Source organism: Labeo rohita, chromosome 22 (assembly GCF_022985175.1).
Source record: "Labeo rohita strain BAU-BD-2019 chromosome 22, IGBB_LRoh.1.0, whole genome shotgun sequence".
NCBI lineage: Eukaryota > Metazoa > Chordata > Actinopteri > Cypriniformes > Cyprinidae > Labeo > Labeo rohita.
Window position 1 is genome coordinate 40,866,502 of NC_066890.1, and position 19,033 is coordinate 40,885,534.

A 19,033-nucleotide genomic window follows, 5' to 3' on the forward strand; every position below is an offset into this window, starting at 1 on the left:
AACAATGCAGCACAGTTTTGGTCTGCAAAGTTACATCTGAACAAAACACAAGTCTTCTAGAATAATGTCCTTTGAACAGATGAGACCAAAGTAGAGATGTTTGGCCATAATGCACTAGTTTGGTGAAAACCTAAAGAGCATATCAGCACAAACACCTCATATCAAAAGACAAGCATGCTGGAGGAGGGCTGATCATTTTGGGCTTGTTTTGTAGCCACAGGACCTGGGCACCTCACAGTCATTGAGTTGGCCATGAACTCCTCTGTATATCAAAGTATTCTAGAGTCAAATGCGAAGGCATTTGTCCGACATCTAATGTTGGGCCAAAATTGGGTCTTGCAACAGGACAATGATCCCAAGCACACCGGAAAATCTACAACAGAATGGCTGAAAAGAAAAGAAATAAGGTGTTGCTATAGTCCAGTCCAAGTCCAGAACTCATCCTGACTCAAATGCTGTGGTGAGAGCTGTGCATTAGCAAATGCCCACAAATCTCAATAAACTGGTGCAACGTTGAAAAGAAGAGTGGTCCAGATTCCTCCAGATTGATGTGAGAGACTGATAAAGTCACACAGAAAATGAATGTGTCAAGTTTTGCTGCTACAGGCAGTTGACTCATAGGGTGTCCTAACTTTGTCACACATGGCCTTTCCCTCTTAGCTGTATTTTTCTTAAATAAATAATGACACAGTGTGATATGTCATGTGATGATGTTTATCTGAGAATTTCTTTGCCAAATTTTAAGACCTGCCAAGGACCAGATAATTTTTTATGATGTCCTGATACAGAAAACCATGAAATTCAATAGGGTGTCCGAATTTTTCACATGACTGTATATAAAAAAATGATAGATTTTCAATCTTTTTTAAAGGTGTGTTTTAGTTTAGATTAAAATGTAAGAAATAGCGCTGTCAAAATTAATGTTTTAAGTTTGTTTTTATTCCTGTTTAAAGCGTAACTGTATACAGTATTGTAATTCAAGTGTTTTTAAACCATTCACTGCTTTGTTCTCCACTACTCTTATCAGAGTGTGAATGATCGTAAATTCCCCTCACAAGTTTTGCCATGTGGAAACACATCGTCACATACATTCACACAAAATGGACACAAAATTGACTGAACCCTTCTTCAAATCCATTTATAAAACTGTATACTTAATGTATAGAGAGGCAGAGAGGAGCAACAATAATGTACAGTATGTGGAAAATAATGTGTTTTTTGAACCTTAAACCATGTTAACACACCGCATTACACCAAATACACATAATAATGTTTTTTTTTTTTTTTTTTTTTTTACAACATCATATGACCCCTTCAAAAGATGGCTCATTAACCATTTAACTTGAACCAGCTGGCTCCACTGAATCAATCTGTAAGTATGATATATAAAAAAAAAAAAAAAAAAAACAGACTATCAAATTTTCTATCAAACTTTCAGCAATGGGCCTATTGTTTATAGTGCTGCAACAATGAATCGATGCAGAATTGTGATTCTCTCTGGAATCGATTCTGAGCTTAGATTTTAATAGCAGATGGTGCTCTAATCTAGTTTTATCCGCACACTCAAATGCTGAAGAGGGATTTTGCATTCGACTGAGTCATGTAATTTCACCTTGGCTCAGAATGCTTTTATGACACGAGATTAATGTAAACAGCCCACTGTGAACACCTTGTAATTCGCTTCAACCTTTTCGAATTTTATGAATGATTATTTTAGATTTAAGTGTGTGTAAGGATTTGGAAACAAGCAGAATACAGCTGTTTTAAAGCATGCAGTGCCATCTACTGTTCAAAACTAAGCTCAGAATCGACTCAAGTCAGAATTGTGATGTATTCGCAAAAATCTCAGAATCTATGCTTAACCCTCTGGGGTCTGAGGGTGTTTTGGGGCCCTGGAGAAGTTTTGACATGCCCTGACATTTGTGCTTTTTTCAGTATCTTAAAAACATATTAATGTGTAAAGTCTGGTTACACTGTAATCAGCACAAACTGGGCTACAATAATGTGTAAGCAACAAAAATGTACATGTTTCTGCTTTTGAGAAAACAACATTTATGCGTGGTTAGTGAAAATCTAATTTTTTTAAGTCACTGAAATAAGACCAAGAAACTCATCCAGAACATTAGTTCACAAGACTTTTGAGAACTGGATGTGGTAGGCTAGAGTTTTTTTCTACAAGATGAAATGATGAAAATCATCTCATTCAGTCGTTCACAAAAAACAATATACTTATTTAAATTTTCAAAGACATGTTTTGTGATCGAAAGGGAATATGCGAGGAAGTGACAATTTCTCAGTTTTGCGATGTATCGATTTATTTTCCCAGCCCTAACTGTTTCTGACACACACTGTATGTGGTAAACTTAAAACTGCATTAAACTTTTTTTTTTTTTTGAGAATTGGTGGAAAATGAGATGATAGTAAATGCATATTTTGAGAGAAACTGTGTTTTTTTTGACCTTTCATGCATGTAAATTATTGTAGGAGACTACAAATAATTTCAGGAACCTTAAAAGTGGCATATTAGGGGCACGTTTGAGACTGTTTATTTAATACCTAACCTGCTGTGTTTACTTAAAGACTCTAACATGACTTGCATTTTGACATAATTGTGTGTTTATTTGTCTATTCAAATAAGCAATGGAAAAAGTGTGCACACAGACAGCTGGCTTTCTGAGACAGCATGCCATTGCGAATTCAGATCTCTTTCAAGGCTTAATGCATTAACACTAAGCCATGCTATATTAAAACCATAGCCAAATGCGATCATATGAATTAAAAGTTGTTTCATACAGTATCTCACAAAAGTGAGTACACCCCTCACATTTCAGCAATGTTTTAGTACATCTTCTTCAGGAACAATCCTATAGAAATGAAACTTAGATATATTTTAGAGTAGTCAATGTGCAGCTTGTATAGCAGAGTATATTTACTGTCCCCTGAAAATAACACAACATACAGCCATTACTGTCAAAATAGCTGGCAACAAAAGTGAGAACACCCTAAGTGATAACAGCACTATGTCATTTAACCATGCAGAGCCACATGTCTTATTCATCATGTTCATGTTTTTGTCTGCTTGACAGGACCATACAAAGCTGTGTATCTTGTATTAGAGCAGTTAAAATTTGGTGCTTTGAGTACAATTCACTCATACTGACTACTGGATATTCAACAAGGCACCTCATGGGAAAGAACTCTGAAGATTTAAGATTTAGAATTGATGCTCTCCACAAAGATGGCCTAGGCTATAAGAGGTTCAGTGACAACCTGAAACTGAGCTATAGTACTGTGGCCAGCGTCATACAGAGGTTTTCCAAGACAGGTTCCATTCAGAATAGGCCTTGCAAGCGTCAATCAACGAAGTTGAGTGCTCACTCTGTGCATCAGGTGCAGAACCTGGCTTCAAAAAACAGATGCATGTGTGCTGCCAGCATTGCTTTAGAGGTTGCAGAAGTAGAAGGTCCGCTTGTCAGTGCTCAGACCATATGCTGCACACTGCAACAAGTCGCTTTGCATTGCCATCATCCGAGCAGGAAGCCTCCTCTGAAGCTGGCTTACAAGAAAGCCTTGCTGAAGACCACCTGTCCAAGAGCATGAATTACTGGAACCGTGTCCTATGGTCTGATGAGACTAAGATAAACTTGTTTGGCTCAGATGGTGTCCAGCATGTGTGGTGATGCCCTGGTGAGGAGTACCAAGAAACTTGTGTCTCTCCTACAGTCAATCATGGTGGTGGTAGCATCATGGTCTAGGGCTGCATGAGTGCTGCTGGTACTGGGGAGTTGTGGTTTATTGAGGGAAGCATGGATTCCCTTATGTACTGTAAAGTTGAAGCAGAACATGATGCGTTCCCTTCAGAAACTGGGCTGAACGGCAGTTTTCCAACATGATAATCACCCCAAAAACACCACCAAGATGACAATTGCCTTCTTGAGGAAGGTGCAGGTGAAGGTGATCTGGGACCCGTTCTTCATACGGTCGCAAACTCAGTTAGCTGGATTTGACTTTTGACGATATGGCATAATCTTGGATTGTTAGGTTCTTCGATGTATTAGAATCTTACACACATACTATACAGATAATGTAGAGTCGTGCATTCATTTGAGTGATGACAGCTATTATGGGAGTGGCTTTATGGAGCACATGAGATGCAGATAATGTGAGATCTTGACCTTCAAGAATCTTTTTAATTTACAAAATTGTTTCAAAGATAAAATTAAATGAATTGCTAATTATTACATTGAAACAAAAATGCAAAGCCTGTACAAATATTAGAAATTGTGAATATAAATAATTGGGAATCATGTAAAAAAAAAAAAAAAAATAAATAAAATAAAAACAGTGCACATTTCACTGATCTATTATAACATTTATGTAGTTTTGTTTCGCTTGGCTGTTTCTGTTTCCCGTTCCTTATGAAAGTCCAGAAATGTGTCAAGTTTTTCGTCAGGTGTCTTTTTTAATTACATGATGTTATTACATTGTCTTGCCACCAGCCAGTCGCTGCATTGCTGATCATGGTTTCGAGTATCGATACATAGCCCCTTTTAAACCAACAGATAACTCAATCCAGCCACACTAATCATCAACAACGGGTGTGTTTGAAGAACCAAATTAGCCAGGTCATGATTAGCGCAATTATATAATCTTGGATGTGTCATTTGATCTCGGATGTAATAAGCAACGTATGAAGAACGGGCCCCAGACCTGAACCCTATTGAGCACATATGGGGCATCCTCAAGTGGAAGGTGGAGAAGCACCATCTGTCTAACATCCAGCAGCTCCATGATGTCATTATAGAGGATTTGAAGAAGATCCCAGCATCAACCTGTGCAGCTCTGGTGGTTTCCATGCACAGAATGATTAAGGCAGTGCTAGATAATGGTTTGACAAAAAAATATTGACATTTTTGGAACAGTTTTGACAGGTTCAGTTAGGGTGTACTCACTTTTGTTGCCAGCTGTTTCGACAATAATGGCTGTATGTTGAGTTATTTTTAGGGGACAGTAAACATACACTGCTATACCAGCTGCACATTGATTACTTTAAAATATATCCAAGTTTTATTTCTATAGTATTGTCCCTTGAGAAGATATACTAAAATGATTGCTGAAATGTGAGGGGTGTACCCACTTTTGTGAGATACTGTATGTAATAGGGGTGTAATGGTTCGGTTCGATATTACATCGTGGTGTCACAGTTCAGTGCGTTTAAAAAAACAGCAAAAAGAACAAGACAAGAAAGAAAGACAGAGAAATGTCCTTGATTTTTACATTGAGGAGATACTCGAGCTGATGAGTGACATGAAAAAGACAAGAAGTTGGCGAAAGATTTAGTTGCTTTAAAAATATTTTAGACTTTGGAAGGCCTTTTAACTTTTCCCGTTTATCTAAGATGATTTTGGAAGCTTTTTTTGACATTTGTTTTATATTTATTTGGTTACACCGTATTTGCTTTGGATTTGTAGCGTTTTATATTTAAACTTCGTATAAATTATTTTTTATTTTATATTAGGCCTATAGCATTGTGTACTTATGCTCATTTTTTAAAATAAATTAAACATTCAATGTTTAATGTAAGTGAATTTGTCATACTGTTTTTTGTCATGACATTTGTCATACTGTCAATTCAATCAATTGATGCTGAATTGCCGCTAATTTGAAAGTGAATGTAAATGTGCACAGGCATTTACAAAATATTTGTAAAAAGGCTACGAAAAGAGGGAAAACTAACAAACTACCTTACAGTCACAACCCTACTGGAGTAGTGTTTTTTTCTTTGGGGTGGAAGGGGCAGACATCACTTTGTCTGTTAAGTGCAGTGGTACTCAGAACATTATATTTCACACACTTCAAGCTCTTTTATTTTGCAGACGTAATAGGATTAGTTCAACGAATCATTTGGTTAATGCATACTGAACTGAAAGCCTCATACCTAATGGTTTAATGCGAATATGTGTAATGTTAAAGTAAGCAAGTAAGTAATTGTACTAATTTCATCCCCAGAAACGGAGAAAAATCAATTACCGGTATCGATGCAATATAAAGTTATCTATACTGTAAAAATCAAATCATTTTAATTGTTACGACCTCTAAGTTTTTAGCAGTGGTTAACAAGGTCTAACCACAACAAGGCCTTCTATGCTTGCATAAAGACTATGAGAATCATTGACTTCCATTTTATTTTATTTTAATCTTTAATGTGCATTAAATTATTCCCAATAGTCTATTCTATACATTTCATAGTTTTCTTCTTGGCTGCACTGCTTCCAGCTCTGACGCTATAAAAAAAAAAAAAAAAAAAAAAAACAACTAAACACACCGGCACATTTGCCAACCTGAAAGTTAATTATCCAAGTTAAAAATACCATAATCTAGAACACACATCTAGTGACACAATGTATTTTTGAACCGTATCTGGCAAAACAACTGTACCTAGATTACACTGTATTTTGTATTATTTCATCACATCTCACCTCAGTATCTTCAGTTGACAGTTTGGATCCTGTAGTAAATCACTGAGCTCCTTCACTCCTGAATGTCCAGGAACATTTCCTGTAAGATCTAGCTCTATCAGGTGTGAAGGATTTGATCTCAGAGCTGAAGCCAGAGCTTTATAACCTTCTTGAGTGATACTGCAGTTTGCAAGTCTGTAAAAAGAATCTGCTCAATAATATGTTGGATGTTTATTGATAATAGCATTCTCATACATTTGAGACAACATTCAAAAATATTTTCACATAAATTACCTCAGTATCTCCAATTTACACTTCATATTCTTCAGTCCAGTGCAGAGTAGCTTCACTCCTGAATCCTGCAGATTATTATTGTTGTTCATGTTTAGCTCTTTTAGATTGTTAACTGTTCCAAGAACTGTAGCCAGAGCTGGGCAGCTTCTGTCTGTTAAGTCACAATCATTTAACCTAGAGGGAAATAAATCACATTACAGAATTCAGAATTTATACATATTAGAGCTGCACAATTAATTGATTTTCTAATCGTGATAACAATTACAGATACCACAATGATGTAATCGTTCAAAGGCACAATTAAAAAAAAAGGCACAATGCTTCATTAAATAAATAACAAACAGTTAATTCTGCTGAAGTACATGGAACAGTTTTGATGCTATATTATTGATTATTTATGTTGCTAAGGGTGTTGGTCAGTGATACACAGAACCGTTGAGTGAAGTGGTGAGCTGTGCTATTGTGGATAAAACACAGCTGCTGACCAATATTTAGTCATATTTACATTATTTTTTTTTTTGCAATATCAATTATTTTATCATCCAAATTTGAGAAGAGGAGACACTGCCACCCTTGTCTCCTCTTCTTAAATTTGGATGAGAAAATAATTGATAGTGCAAAAATAAAATAATGTGTATCGTGTGTATACATGAGACACTGACTTTGTTTTGATTTTGTTTAAATGAATATATGTTTTTAAAAGACTTAAGCAATGAACAGTTTGTCAGAACAACTAGTAAATTGTGTTATTTTGTTTAGTTTTCTAATCTTTTTTTCTCCAGAATCATGAGAGAATCATGGTCTCCAATTTATTAAAAACAACTGGGATTCTCAATTTATCCAGAATCGTGAAGCTCTTGTTTAATTGTTGTTTGTTTACTGCATATAATTAATTAAAATGGAATATACACATATATATATATATATATATATATATATATATATATATATATATATATACACACACACATTCAGATGCAAAACCCTCTAATAGCCATCTCGGTCAAAAATGAGATAATGATACCAAGTGAATGCTCTTGACAAATAGTATACGTCCATCAAATATTTTTACTTCAGACTCGCTAAATTCCAGCCTCAGCCCAAGTACCAGTACTTACATAGAAACCTATACAAAGTAGCCAGAAAGAAACGCTCATTTTAGAGAAATACGTCAGATGGATTTAGAGGCTTTTGCATCTGAACTCTTTATATATATATATAGAGAGAGAGAGAGAGAGAGAGAGAGTCATAAGCAGTATAAGCAGTATATTATACACTGAAGAGGGTCAAGTTCATTCATACTACCCTTAAATTTGTATTTTCCTTATATTTTTTATTCAGTGACTGATAAATTGAAGTAAGCTTGAAAAAAGTACCTCTGGTAAAACTATAGCTTTACTGCCAATGAGTTACACATTTGAAAGTGCACCTGTATCACATTGAGTGTATTTAGGTTGAGATTCTGGTAGTTAAATGATTTTAGCATTAAAGTTATGTGACACCATGTGATTTATAACAGAAGTTAAAAAGAACGACATCGTAAAAGTTAATGAAAATAACTATGAACCAACATGTTGCATAATAATGCACTGTATGGATACAAGTATTGGGACACCCACCCATTCTAATTAAGAGGTTTGATTGCTTTAGTAATTTCTGCAAGTACAAATCTTAGAGCCCATCCACACAGAGACACATTTAACTGTATAACTAAAGAAATTTGTATTGTATAGGCATTTGTCCAGTGTTTTGAGAACCTAAAATCCCTATTTTTTGGAACCAGGTCCCTGAGTGGATAAATCTGAAAATGACACCCTTGCATTTTTGTGTGTACAGGCAATCCATATATTTTGTGAAACAATGATGTCATCACCCCACGTCTCAACCCTATTCAGACACTGCTACATCACGTAACAGCAACAACAACATGAACAATAAATTACTGTATTTTTATTAACTAACATTACCACCGATTAATAAACAGTGTAATAAATGTACTGTTCCATGTTTGTCTTGTTGTTGTGTTGGGTTTGTATACAACGTGCAAGTTTTATGCACATTCTCCAAGTCGTCTTCTATGTTTTAAGTGTATCTCTATGGCAGAATTACAGCACCATATATTAGTCTGGCATTTATACTACTTCGTTTTTAGTCTGTTTCACTTGTTTTGTGTATAGACCAATTAGGAGTAGACATCAGGGGTTGCAGAAAACATTGGTAACAAGTGGAGGTAAACAGGTAAAATCCATGGAATAAGAGGAAAACAAAGCTGTGCCTTTTTATGTCATAATCAGAATGCACAATTTTTATAGAATGCTGTCGTCAAAGATGCCATTTGAAGTTAAACAGATGTTTAAACGGATGTACTATGAAAGAAAACTAATTTAAAGCATAAATAAATAAAAAAAGTTCTAACTTAAAGCATAAATTGGATTTAAACAATAGGAATTTTATTTAAACCTATTGCAATAAACATTTTTACATAACATTTATTTATTTTATTTCACAATTCTGACTTTTTTTTCTCACAAATGCAAATTTATATCTCATAATTTGGATTTGGACTCGGTTTAATTCAAGATAAAAATGTTCAGTTTGTCAGTTTGTCAGTTCTGAGAGGAAAAAAAAAAAGTGTGGGATAAACTCCTATTCTGAGCTGAGAGGAAAAAAAATATATATCACGGTTCCTTTTTGGAACTGTGAGATATAATCTTGGAATTATTAGAATAAAGAATTTTGAAATGACTTGAAATGCAGACCTTCAATAAATAAACTGTTCCATAAAAACATTATTTTTTAGAACTATTATTTTTCTGAAACAAATTTCTATGCAATACATTAATGTAAAGTTAAAATCAACATAAACACTTTAATTAGAGCAATGTAGACGATATCAAAACAGGAAAATGTATAATAGACTTACAGAGCTTTTTTTGAGGTTTTGATGACTGCTGATAATCTAATGAGACACTCGTCTGATTTCTTGAATTTCTGAAGCTCAAACTCCTCCAGCTCCTCCTCTGATGTCAACAACACAAAGGCCAAAGCAGACCACTGGGCAGGTGAAAGGTCACCAGATGAGAGACTTCCTTTGCTAAGGTGGGTCTGAATCTCTTTCACCAAAGTTTGGTCATTCAGTTCATTCAGACAGTAGAACAGATTGATTGACCTCTCTGGGGACAGATTAGCTTCAAATTTCTGCTTGACGTACTGAACTATTTCCTTTTTGCCCAGGTCATTTTCATCTTGCTGTGTCAACAGACCTCGCAAGAGTTGTCGATTGGACTGGAGTGACAGGCCGAGAAGAAAGCGAAGAAAAAGATCCAGGTGCCCATTGTCACTCTCGAGTGCCTTGTCCACTGCAGTCTTGAGCAAATCAATCATGGTTTCATTTTGGTTTTCCTGTTCTGCAGAGTCTTGAACAAATATACATTTCTTGTTGATGTCTAGAAACAGATGTGCATAAAGGGCTGCAATAAACTCTTGAATGCTCAAGTGAACAAAGCAGTACATGGTACCAAGAATGATCCCTGTTTCCTCCTTAAAGATCTGGGTACACATGCCTGAATACACTGATGCCTTAAAGACATCAATACCACAAGCTTCTAGATCTGATTCATAGAAGATCACATTGTTTTTTTCCAGCTGTTGAAATGCCAGTTTCCCCAGTGAAAGGATGGCATTTTTATCCCAGAAAACAACTGGTGTGTATTCTCCATCATACTTTCGTCTGCTCTGCAGGATCTGAAAACGGAGAAAGTGTGTGTACATTTGTGTCAGTGTCTTGGGAGTGTCTTCAGTATTTGATTCCTGCAGTGTTTTTGAGGTGTCATCAGACTGATTGTTTTTCACATCATTACTTATTTTCTCCTCTAAAATGTTCTGAAGAACAGTGGCTGAAATCCAGCAGAAGACTGGGATGTGGCACATGATAAAGAGACTCTTTGATTGTTTAACATGATCTATGATTTGTTTGGCCTGATATTCATCTGTGAATCTTTTTCTGAAGTACTCTTCCTTTTGTGCATCACTGAATCCTCGTATCTCTGTCAGTCGGTCGATACAGTCAGGAGGAATCTTACTGGCAGCTGCTGGTCTGGTGGTGATCCAGATGAGAGCAGAAGGAAGCAGATTTCCCTTGATGAGGTTTGTTAGGAGAACATCCAGAGAGGCTGATGATGATACATCAGACAACGTTTCATTACCATCAAAGTTTAGAGAAAGACGACATTCATCCAATCCATCAAGGATGAACAGGACTTTGAACTGATTCCTTCTTGTAAGATTCAGTCCATTTGTCTCTGGGAAAAACTCATTTAGAAGACCCATCAAGCTTTGTGTTTCTTTCTCCTTTAAGTTCATCTCTCTGAATGGAAGAGGAAATATGAAGCTGATGTCTTGATTTTCTTTTCCTTCAGCCCAGTCCAGAACAAACTTTTGCACAGACACTGATTTTCCAATGCCAGCAACTCCTTTTGTCAGTACAGTTCTGATCTCCTTGTCTTGTTCAGGTGCTTCAAACAACTTTTTGCATTCAACCTGTATCTCTTGTGATTCATGACATCTGGAAGCAACTTCAATCTGTCTTACCTCATGTTCAGTATTGACCTGTTCAATTCCACCCTGAGTGATATAGAGATCTGTGTAGATGTTATTCAGAAGTGTCCAATCACCTTGCTTTGCAATTCCTTCGAATACACATTGATAGTTCTTCTTCAGGTTAGATTTTAGCTGATAAATAAAGAGCAGCTCATCTAAACAAAGGAACAAATACAGATAGTTTTAGTCATAATTTATAATTGGCAATAAAACAGATGATCATGAGTCTCTTACCTTCTAGAGTATTAGCAGCTTCATCTTGTTTCATCTCTCTGAGGAAGTGTAGTGTGAAATCAAGAGCTGCTTCTTTGATATTGCATCTATTTTCATTAAAGTTATTCACAAAATATTGTGTGTTTTCTTTTTGTAATATTTTTTTAAACTTTGCCAGTTCATTTTTCATATACATGATTATTCTGCTCTCAAGATCCTACAAACAAAGCAATAGTACAACATTTAAACAAATTCACATCCACATCCACAAAACTATTTCTTCAGTAACTAAAAATATTTTGTAGCCTCCCAATAAACACACACACACACACACAACAACAACAACAACAACAACAACAACAACAACAACAAATCTTTCTTAAATTTTGATTATTTTATTTAAAGTTTGTTATTTAAAGGAAATGCTAATGTTCAACAAAGTTATATCTGCAAGAAACATTTTTCAGTAACAAATTTGTCTATTATAAAAATAAACATGTGAAAATGTGTTTTTTTTTTACTTGGAAGATGCACAGGAGTTGAGTCTTGTGAGTCTGAAAATCTGAGGGTAATGTCTCATACTGAAGCCTGTTAACAAATAAGGTAATATACTGCATTTTTAGGAACAAAACACTGCAAATATTTTTTAAACAAAGAGGAAAAAAAAACATTCATTGCTTAAGTTCATACTGATAAAGTATAGGATCTATTTAAATTTAAGCAAAAACTAGTTTTCTAAATGTAATTATTTCTGTCCTATAAGCAAAGAACACATGGGCTGGTGATAAAAGTAAACTCTGCATTGACAGTGGGTATTGTAATATGTTGTGCAGTAGCTACATCAGCACAATAAATTAAATGGGTATTACAAAATTAACAATGACACATCAAATAATTTCAAATGTAAATGTTACAAACACACATAAAAAAAAAATGAATACCTTTTGTTAGATGATGTTTTGTTCTCACTTAAGTCCGGTGGGCTGTCATTCTTTGACCAGTCACTCTTCACAGACACAGAGCCGGACACATGTGAGCCTGATCTTACACTAATGACACAAACACTTATTAATAGTCATGCCTAAATTTTAAAGAATGGCTAACTACAATATATGTGGAGTGTCGTTAGTTAGATAAACAATATTATCATACCTCCTATACCAGGGCTATTCAATTACAAATTCAGTTGGGCCAGATTGTCAAACCAAGAAGGTTAGATGGGCCAGTCATTTTAGCGGCAAAGCAGCTCGTAATGACAAATTTTAAAACCAACACAAACTAATTTATTGAAAAACATAAGGTTTATTCGTTGTTTCTCTTTTAACTTTGGTCAGTTTGCAGAGCAAAAGGTGCATACAAAAAGAGCTGAATTAACAGAATCTGAGGTAGCCCCTATTTTTTCCAAAAGAAAAAAAACTGACCTAGGCTACATATCTGACCTATCTGATCACAAAGTGCATAAAACAAAATAGTGCACAGTAGTAGGCTATTAGAAATAACATTGTTTCCTTTTGAAACAAAATAAACAACTTGCATACATTTGACCCAGGAACATCTCAAAGTGCATAAAATAAAAAGTGCACAGTATTCACAACTAACAACACTGAGAGAACATATTTTAAATCACCATGTGTGATTAGGCATGCCTCTGTTACGCATCCCACATTATATTGATGTATTGTAGGCTACAGTTACCCTGCTGACTTAGTGGGAGAAGTGACATTTTTTGTTTTGAACGAGAGCAGTGACTTTAGGCTCGTAAGTTGTCAATGCAATTCGAAGGCATTGGTGGAGAGTATGGTCAGTCAGGGAGCAACGAGAGTTGCTTTTTATGGAGTTCATGTGTGAAAAACTTGACTCACATGTGTATGTTGATCCAAACATACTGAGCATGACGATCGCTACTTTCTTAATGTTAGGGAACTGATGTGCGTTGACATCAGTCCAAAACATTGCAGGCCCGTTAGTGGAAAGCTCCTGTGCCATGGTTACAGATGACTGCATGTCAACAAGTTTGAGTGTAAATTTCCCCTCGTCAATGGAAGGGACCAGTTTCTTAGCTCTGGCGGATAAGTCCCCTTCTATTGCAACAGTGAACGGGTCTCTGACAAAAACGGCCAACTCTGTGGGCAGATCAAGTCCATCCAATCGACCAGCAAAGTTATTTTTCAACATCGCAATGAAATCTGTCATCACATCCGTGATTTGTGCGAGGGATGAGATGCATTTGCGGAGTGTCGGAAAATGCAACATTCGGCCTGTGCTCAAATCGTTTGCGAAAAGGTCCAGTTTAACTTGGAATGCGCGCATCTGTTCCACAAGGTCAATGACAGTTTTGTCTCTGCCTTGTAGTCCCAAATTGAGATCGTTCAGGTGTTTGAATATGTCGCTCAGAAAGCAGGCATCGGCCATGAAGTTGTCGTCCAGTATGCGACTCAAGTGCGTTTCTGCCTTTTGCTTGCTGCCGCGGAGGAAAGTTATGATCTCTTCTCTGAGACCGCAGAAACGCTCCAGTGCTTTGCCTTTGGACAGCCAACTTACGTCATTATGCAAAAGAAGGTCGTGGTGCTCAGCAGACATTTCTGACAGCAGCATGCGGAATAAGCGGTGTTGGAGGCTTGATGTGGAGCGAATAAAATTAATTATAGCCATAACGCTGTCCATTGTCGTTTTGAGCGCCCCGCTTAGTTTCGCGCACAACACCGCCTGATGCACAATGCAGTGTAAGGAGATCAACTGAGGTGCAACAGCGGACCAACGTGCTGCCAAACCATTCACTTTCCCTGTCATGGACGGAGCCCCATCTGTCACAAGCATGCACACATGCTTCATATCCAGACCACTGTCTTAAAAAAGGCGGAAATTTTCCCAAAGACTATATCGCCAGTTGTGTGTCCTTCTAACGGCAGTAGGCCGAGCAGCTCCTCTCGGAAGCATTTGCCATCAAAAAACGGACATATATGCACAACTGAGCAGTATCAGTTTTGTCTGTGGACTCATCTACTGCTATAGACATAGTATCAGCTTTCATCAGGTCTCCTAACAGCGTTTCATACACATCTGCAGCAAGAATTTCAACCCTACGAATGTTTGAAGTATCTGACAGGGGTATGTTTTTTATAGCAGATACCACGCTCATTTTAATTTTATCGTCATTTATCACCTCATCCACGACAGCCAGCATACAGTCCTTCACGGTTTCAGAGTCTGTGAATGGCCTTTTCTTTTTTTGCCAGTATCCAGGAAACACGAAGGGATGCTGCAGTAGCTCTCTCTTGGGCTGTGAATGACCGCACCATGGTAGTACTGCTCCGGTTGTAAGACGCAATCAAACTCTGCACTTTTGCAGCCCTCTCTTGAGATCCCTCTGGAAAATTGGTGCGAAAAGTGTGGTGTTTCTCAACATGATGCCTCCGCACATTATAATCTTTAAGTACTCCAACGCACTCATTACAAATTAAACACATCGGTTTGGCGTTTGGATGTGGCGGTAAAATAAACAAGTATTTGTCAGTCCAGGCAGGGTTAAACTTACGGTTTTCACTGGCAATTTTACGTTTCAGTGTTGAGAAAGACATATTGATAGTAATCTAAGCTACTACTGGCACGCTCTGCATTGTTTGCGTGTTGCAGGCTACGTAATTTACGTAGGAATGCGCGTTTTTGGCGGGACCATAGACATAGTAAATACTTTTTATTTATATTAATATACTATATATTTATATTAATATAATATATATATTATATATATTTATATTAAATTATATTAAATAACAATTTATGAATAATATATATTAATTTATTATCTATGGGCGGAACCACGGGCTGGGCCACTCGGAGGTTGATTCTGGGCCGCACGTGGCCCGCGGGCCGCCAATTGAATAGCCCTGTCCTATACTGTTCATTCTGGCAAAAGTTGTCTCATTGTTGCGATTTTATTTTGAGCATGCATGTGCAACATCCTATTGGTTCTTTACAGAAAAGAGAAACAGTTCACCTGTTTGAGTCATTTGCCCATCCTGTGACAGCCCCATAGAGAGGCTATGCAGTCTGTACTGCAAAGACAAACGTTTAGTTCACCTCCAAGTCTTCGGTTCTGAGTTCTTTTGTCACATGATGTGACAGCCGTTTTGGATACAGAAATTAAGTATAAGTTGAATATAAGTTATTAATTCTGAACCTTCCTTGCTTACAAACACATGCAGTATTACAACTTACAGTGAATTTTATGTAATGTTTGTGTTTGTTGTAAGATATTGAGCCGAGAAGCAGGCATGTGACAAAAGAACAAATAATTTAAACCTAAAGACTTAAGAGGTAAACTAATCAATTGACCCTTTGCTTAGAGTTTAAAGTGATGGGCGATCTGACTAATCATAATGCAGAATCTGTCATTTTGTCTAACTAGTAAAGAGATAATGAGTTCACAAGCTGCTTGGAATGAGGCGTTACAGCAATCTGTCACAACACATTAAAGAGCCACAAAACTGTATTTATTGTTTGAATTTCTTAAAAAAAAAAAAAAAAAAAAAAAAAAAAAAAAGAAAGAAAAAGATGTGTGGCATGGGAGCACCATGGCTTGTTGGACATAGAAACTGTAACTAAGGGGGTGGGTCTTTATTAATGGTCAATTCTGTTTCCTGTACAGACTTCCTATAGTTTCAGTTTATGGGCATGTAATGTGACAAAATAACAAATGACTCAGATCGGGAGTTGAGGTGTTGCAAATAGTTGTGCATTTATGGATATATTGATGTTTGGTTATGTGACCTATTGTCTATGATCATTTCAAGCTGTCTGTGTAATTGTATTACTGGAAAGAAGCTTCAGACAGAGTTCAGTAAAGAGAAATTCTAACATTGTGTTCTGTGAATTATTTTGTGAATTATTGTTTAGTTGATTTGTATCATATATATTAGTGGAGAAATTTGTTAACACAAAAACATTACACACCTTTTGCTAGATGATGGGGTTTCTTCACTGAATTCTGGTGGATTGTTTTTGAACAGTCACTCTTCACAGACACAGAGCTGAACACATGTGAACCTGATCGTACCCTAATGACACAAATAACGGAGAGAAACAACACTTTACTGCAGGCAATACTTCAGCCTTATTTGATGAGGTTTAGTAAGCATATGGTTTGTACAGTTTAAATAAGTGTTAAACTCTGTTTGAGTCTGAGACCTGAATAAATGATCAGACCTGCTACAGTTGAATTCTGGGTAACAGTCAAGTGAAGCACTGTTTCCACACCCTACACTATTTACACTTTATCATAAACACGTCAATCTAAAAACTTGATATACTTGTTATAGTGGATCAAGATTAAACATGTTAAATTAAACTCTGTTGACTCCATTAACCAGGTGATAAAATACAAAAAAAATAAATCTCATCTAATACCTTAAAGATTGTATATAATTGAATCATATGCAGTGCACAAGTCTGAGAAAGAGATGAAAATATTAATTAGTTAGCTATGAAAAATGTTCCTGCATATTAAATATTTTCTTTCAACCAGCAATAAATAAATACATAATAATATTAAAAATATATAATAATAATAATAATAATAACAATAATAATAATTTAGGAAGTTCTAAATTGTTTACAAAGCATTAAAGATACTCCTTGTTAAAAAGATCATTATAGGACAAACCTGAAATTTAAGCATCTCTGAAAACAGACTCAGGTTTACCTCTGTTTCTCTGAGAAACTCATCTCAGACGAAGAGTACTTTTCTTGCTCCTCTGACATACTCAACACTAGTATTTTGGTGTCTCTGAAAAACAATGAGATGCTCATCATGACCTGGGCATGAAAATGTGTCACTGAGATGAATATCATAATAGTTGAGAGGAAAGCATGTAAAAACAAAAAAACAAACAAACAAACAAACAAAAAAAAAAACAACGAATGGTGAATGCTGAGTTACCACATAAGCAATATAAACAAAACATAGCTGCAAGCAGTAATGATGGGCCCAAGCCACCGGCGCAACCACCACCCCGGTGGCATCAAGAAAACAGTGCAAGGTGGGCACATGCATTAACAGTAATGCTCTGGCAGTCTGTTTTTAAAGTGCCCCTATTATGCGTTTTCAAATATAATCTTTCATGCAGTGTGTCATGTAGCTGTATGTGAACATAAACTATCTGCAAAGTTGTGAAGCCGACAGTGCATGATAAATAAAGTTATTGTCTATAAAAAAAAAAAAAAGAGTCGACTCACATTTGCCTAAACCAGTCGTCAGGATTTCAAATCTTTTTCTGTTATGGCCACACGTCACGAAGTAACACATTTGCATAATGTCCGCCCACGTTCTATGCCATACATTTCCATGTGGTTTACATCACATGGAAATTTACATGTACATTATACAGAAGACACTGTATCGTACGCTTTGAGTGAAACTGTTCTATATTCACTTCCAAAAGACGACGAATCTACAAAGATTGTATTTTCTAGAGATCGTTCAAAATAAGTAGTTGTGTACGTTAAGGTTTGTGTAACAACCCTGCATGTGTCATGCTAACCGGCTAAATCATGCTTGTGTAGTTCTGTTGTTCAGCTGTGGATCCACTGTAGTCTGACAATTTGTGATTGATGCAGCTTGACTGTCTGTCTCATTAGTTGGAGTAATGATAAGGGATGGTGCACGAAGCGGCTTTCACACCGAATGCGGAAAGCACTGTGCTATGAAACCCATTCGTTTTAATTGCTTCTGCTGCGAGGACAGCTTGTTTCGGCCTCGACAAAAGCGCACGCGCAGTGGAGTGCGCACGCCACAGACAAAGTTCAAAAGAGTTGTTCAAATGAACTTTTGTCGCTGTGCTCTGAAGGGCTGCACTGAATCCAGCGGCCAGCGCAGTGCTTTCCGCGTTCGGTGTGAAAGCCACTTAATGCATTATACAGTGTTGAAGTTTACAACATAGGTGCGCCCGGTTCGATTATATAAGCAAATTGTGGGCACTTTCCACGGTAGTCCGTGTTAACTTGTCGATCAGCCACTTCAGCCGTTTCATCGTCAGACTCCGGCTCAAATTGTTATGGTAAAATCAATGCCATCTTTTCTATGTACTGACAAGTATCCAGGGCTGTCAGTCAGTTATGGCAATGGGTGTTTCGTTATCTGACACGCTGTACGCGTTAGACCAATCACAAAGGACTACGCCATCTGACCAATCACAGCAGTGAGGGCTCACGGAAAGGAGGGGTTTAGAGAGACTGATTCTTCAAACTGCGTCGCACGAGTCATTTACGAATCATTTAGAAATGGGGTAAAATTAAATCTTTGGAGAAAACTGAAGTGTTTTTTGACCTTGCATACATGTAAACCTGTTTTGGGAGTTTATTAAAACAATATTAGCAACCTTTAAAATGGCATAATAGGGGCACTTTAAGGGTTACAGCACACACACACAGAACAATATTGGTACCACTTTACAATACATTTTCATTTGTTA

At 36.6% G+C, this 19,033-nt stretch overlaps 1 protein-coding gene across 1 annotated transcript in view; it reads right to left on the reverse strand.

The window, feature by feature from the left end:
* Positions 1-19,033, reverse strand: part of LOC127153655 (uncharacterized) — a 547,126-nt gene that overhangs the window by 223,566 nt on the left and 304,527 nt on the right. The gene's annotated exons all lie outside the window — the stretch shown is intronic.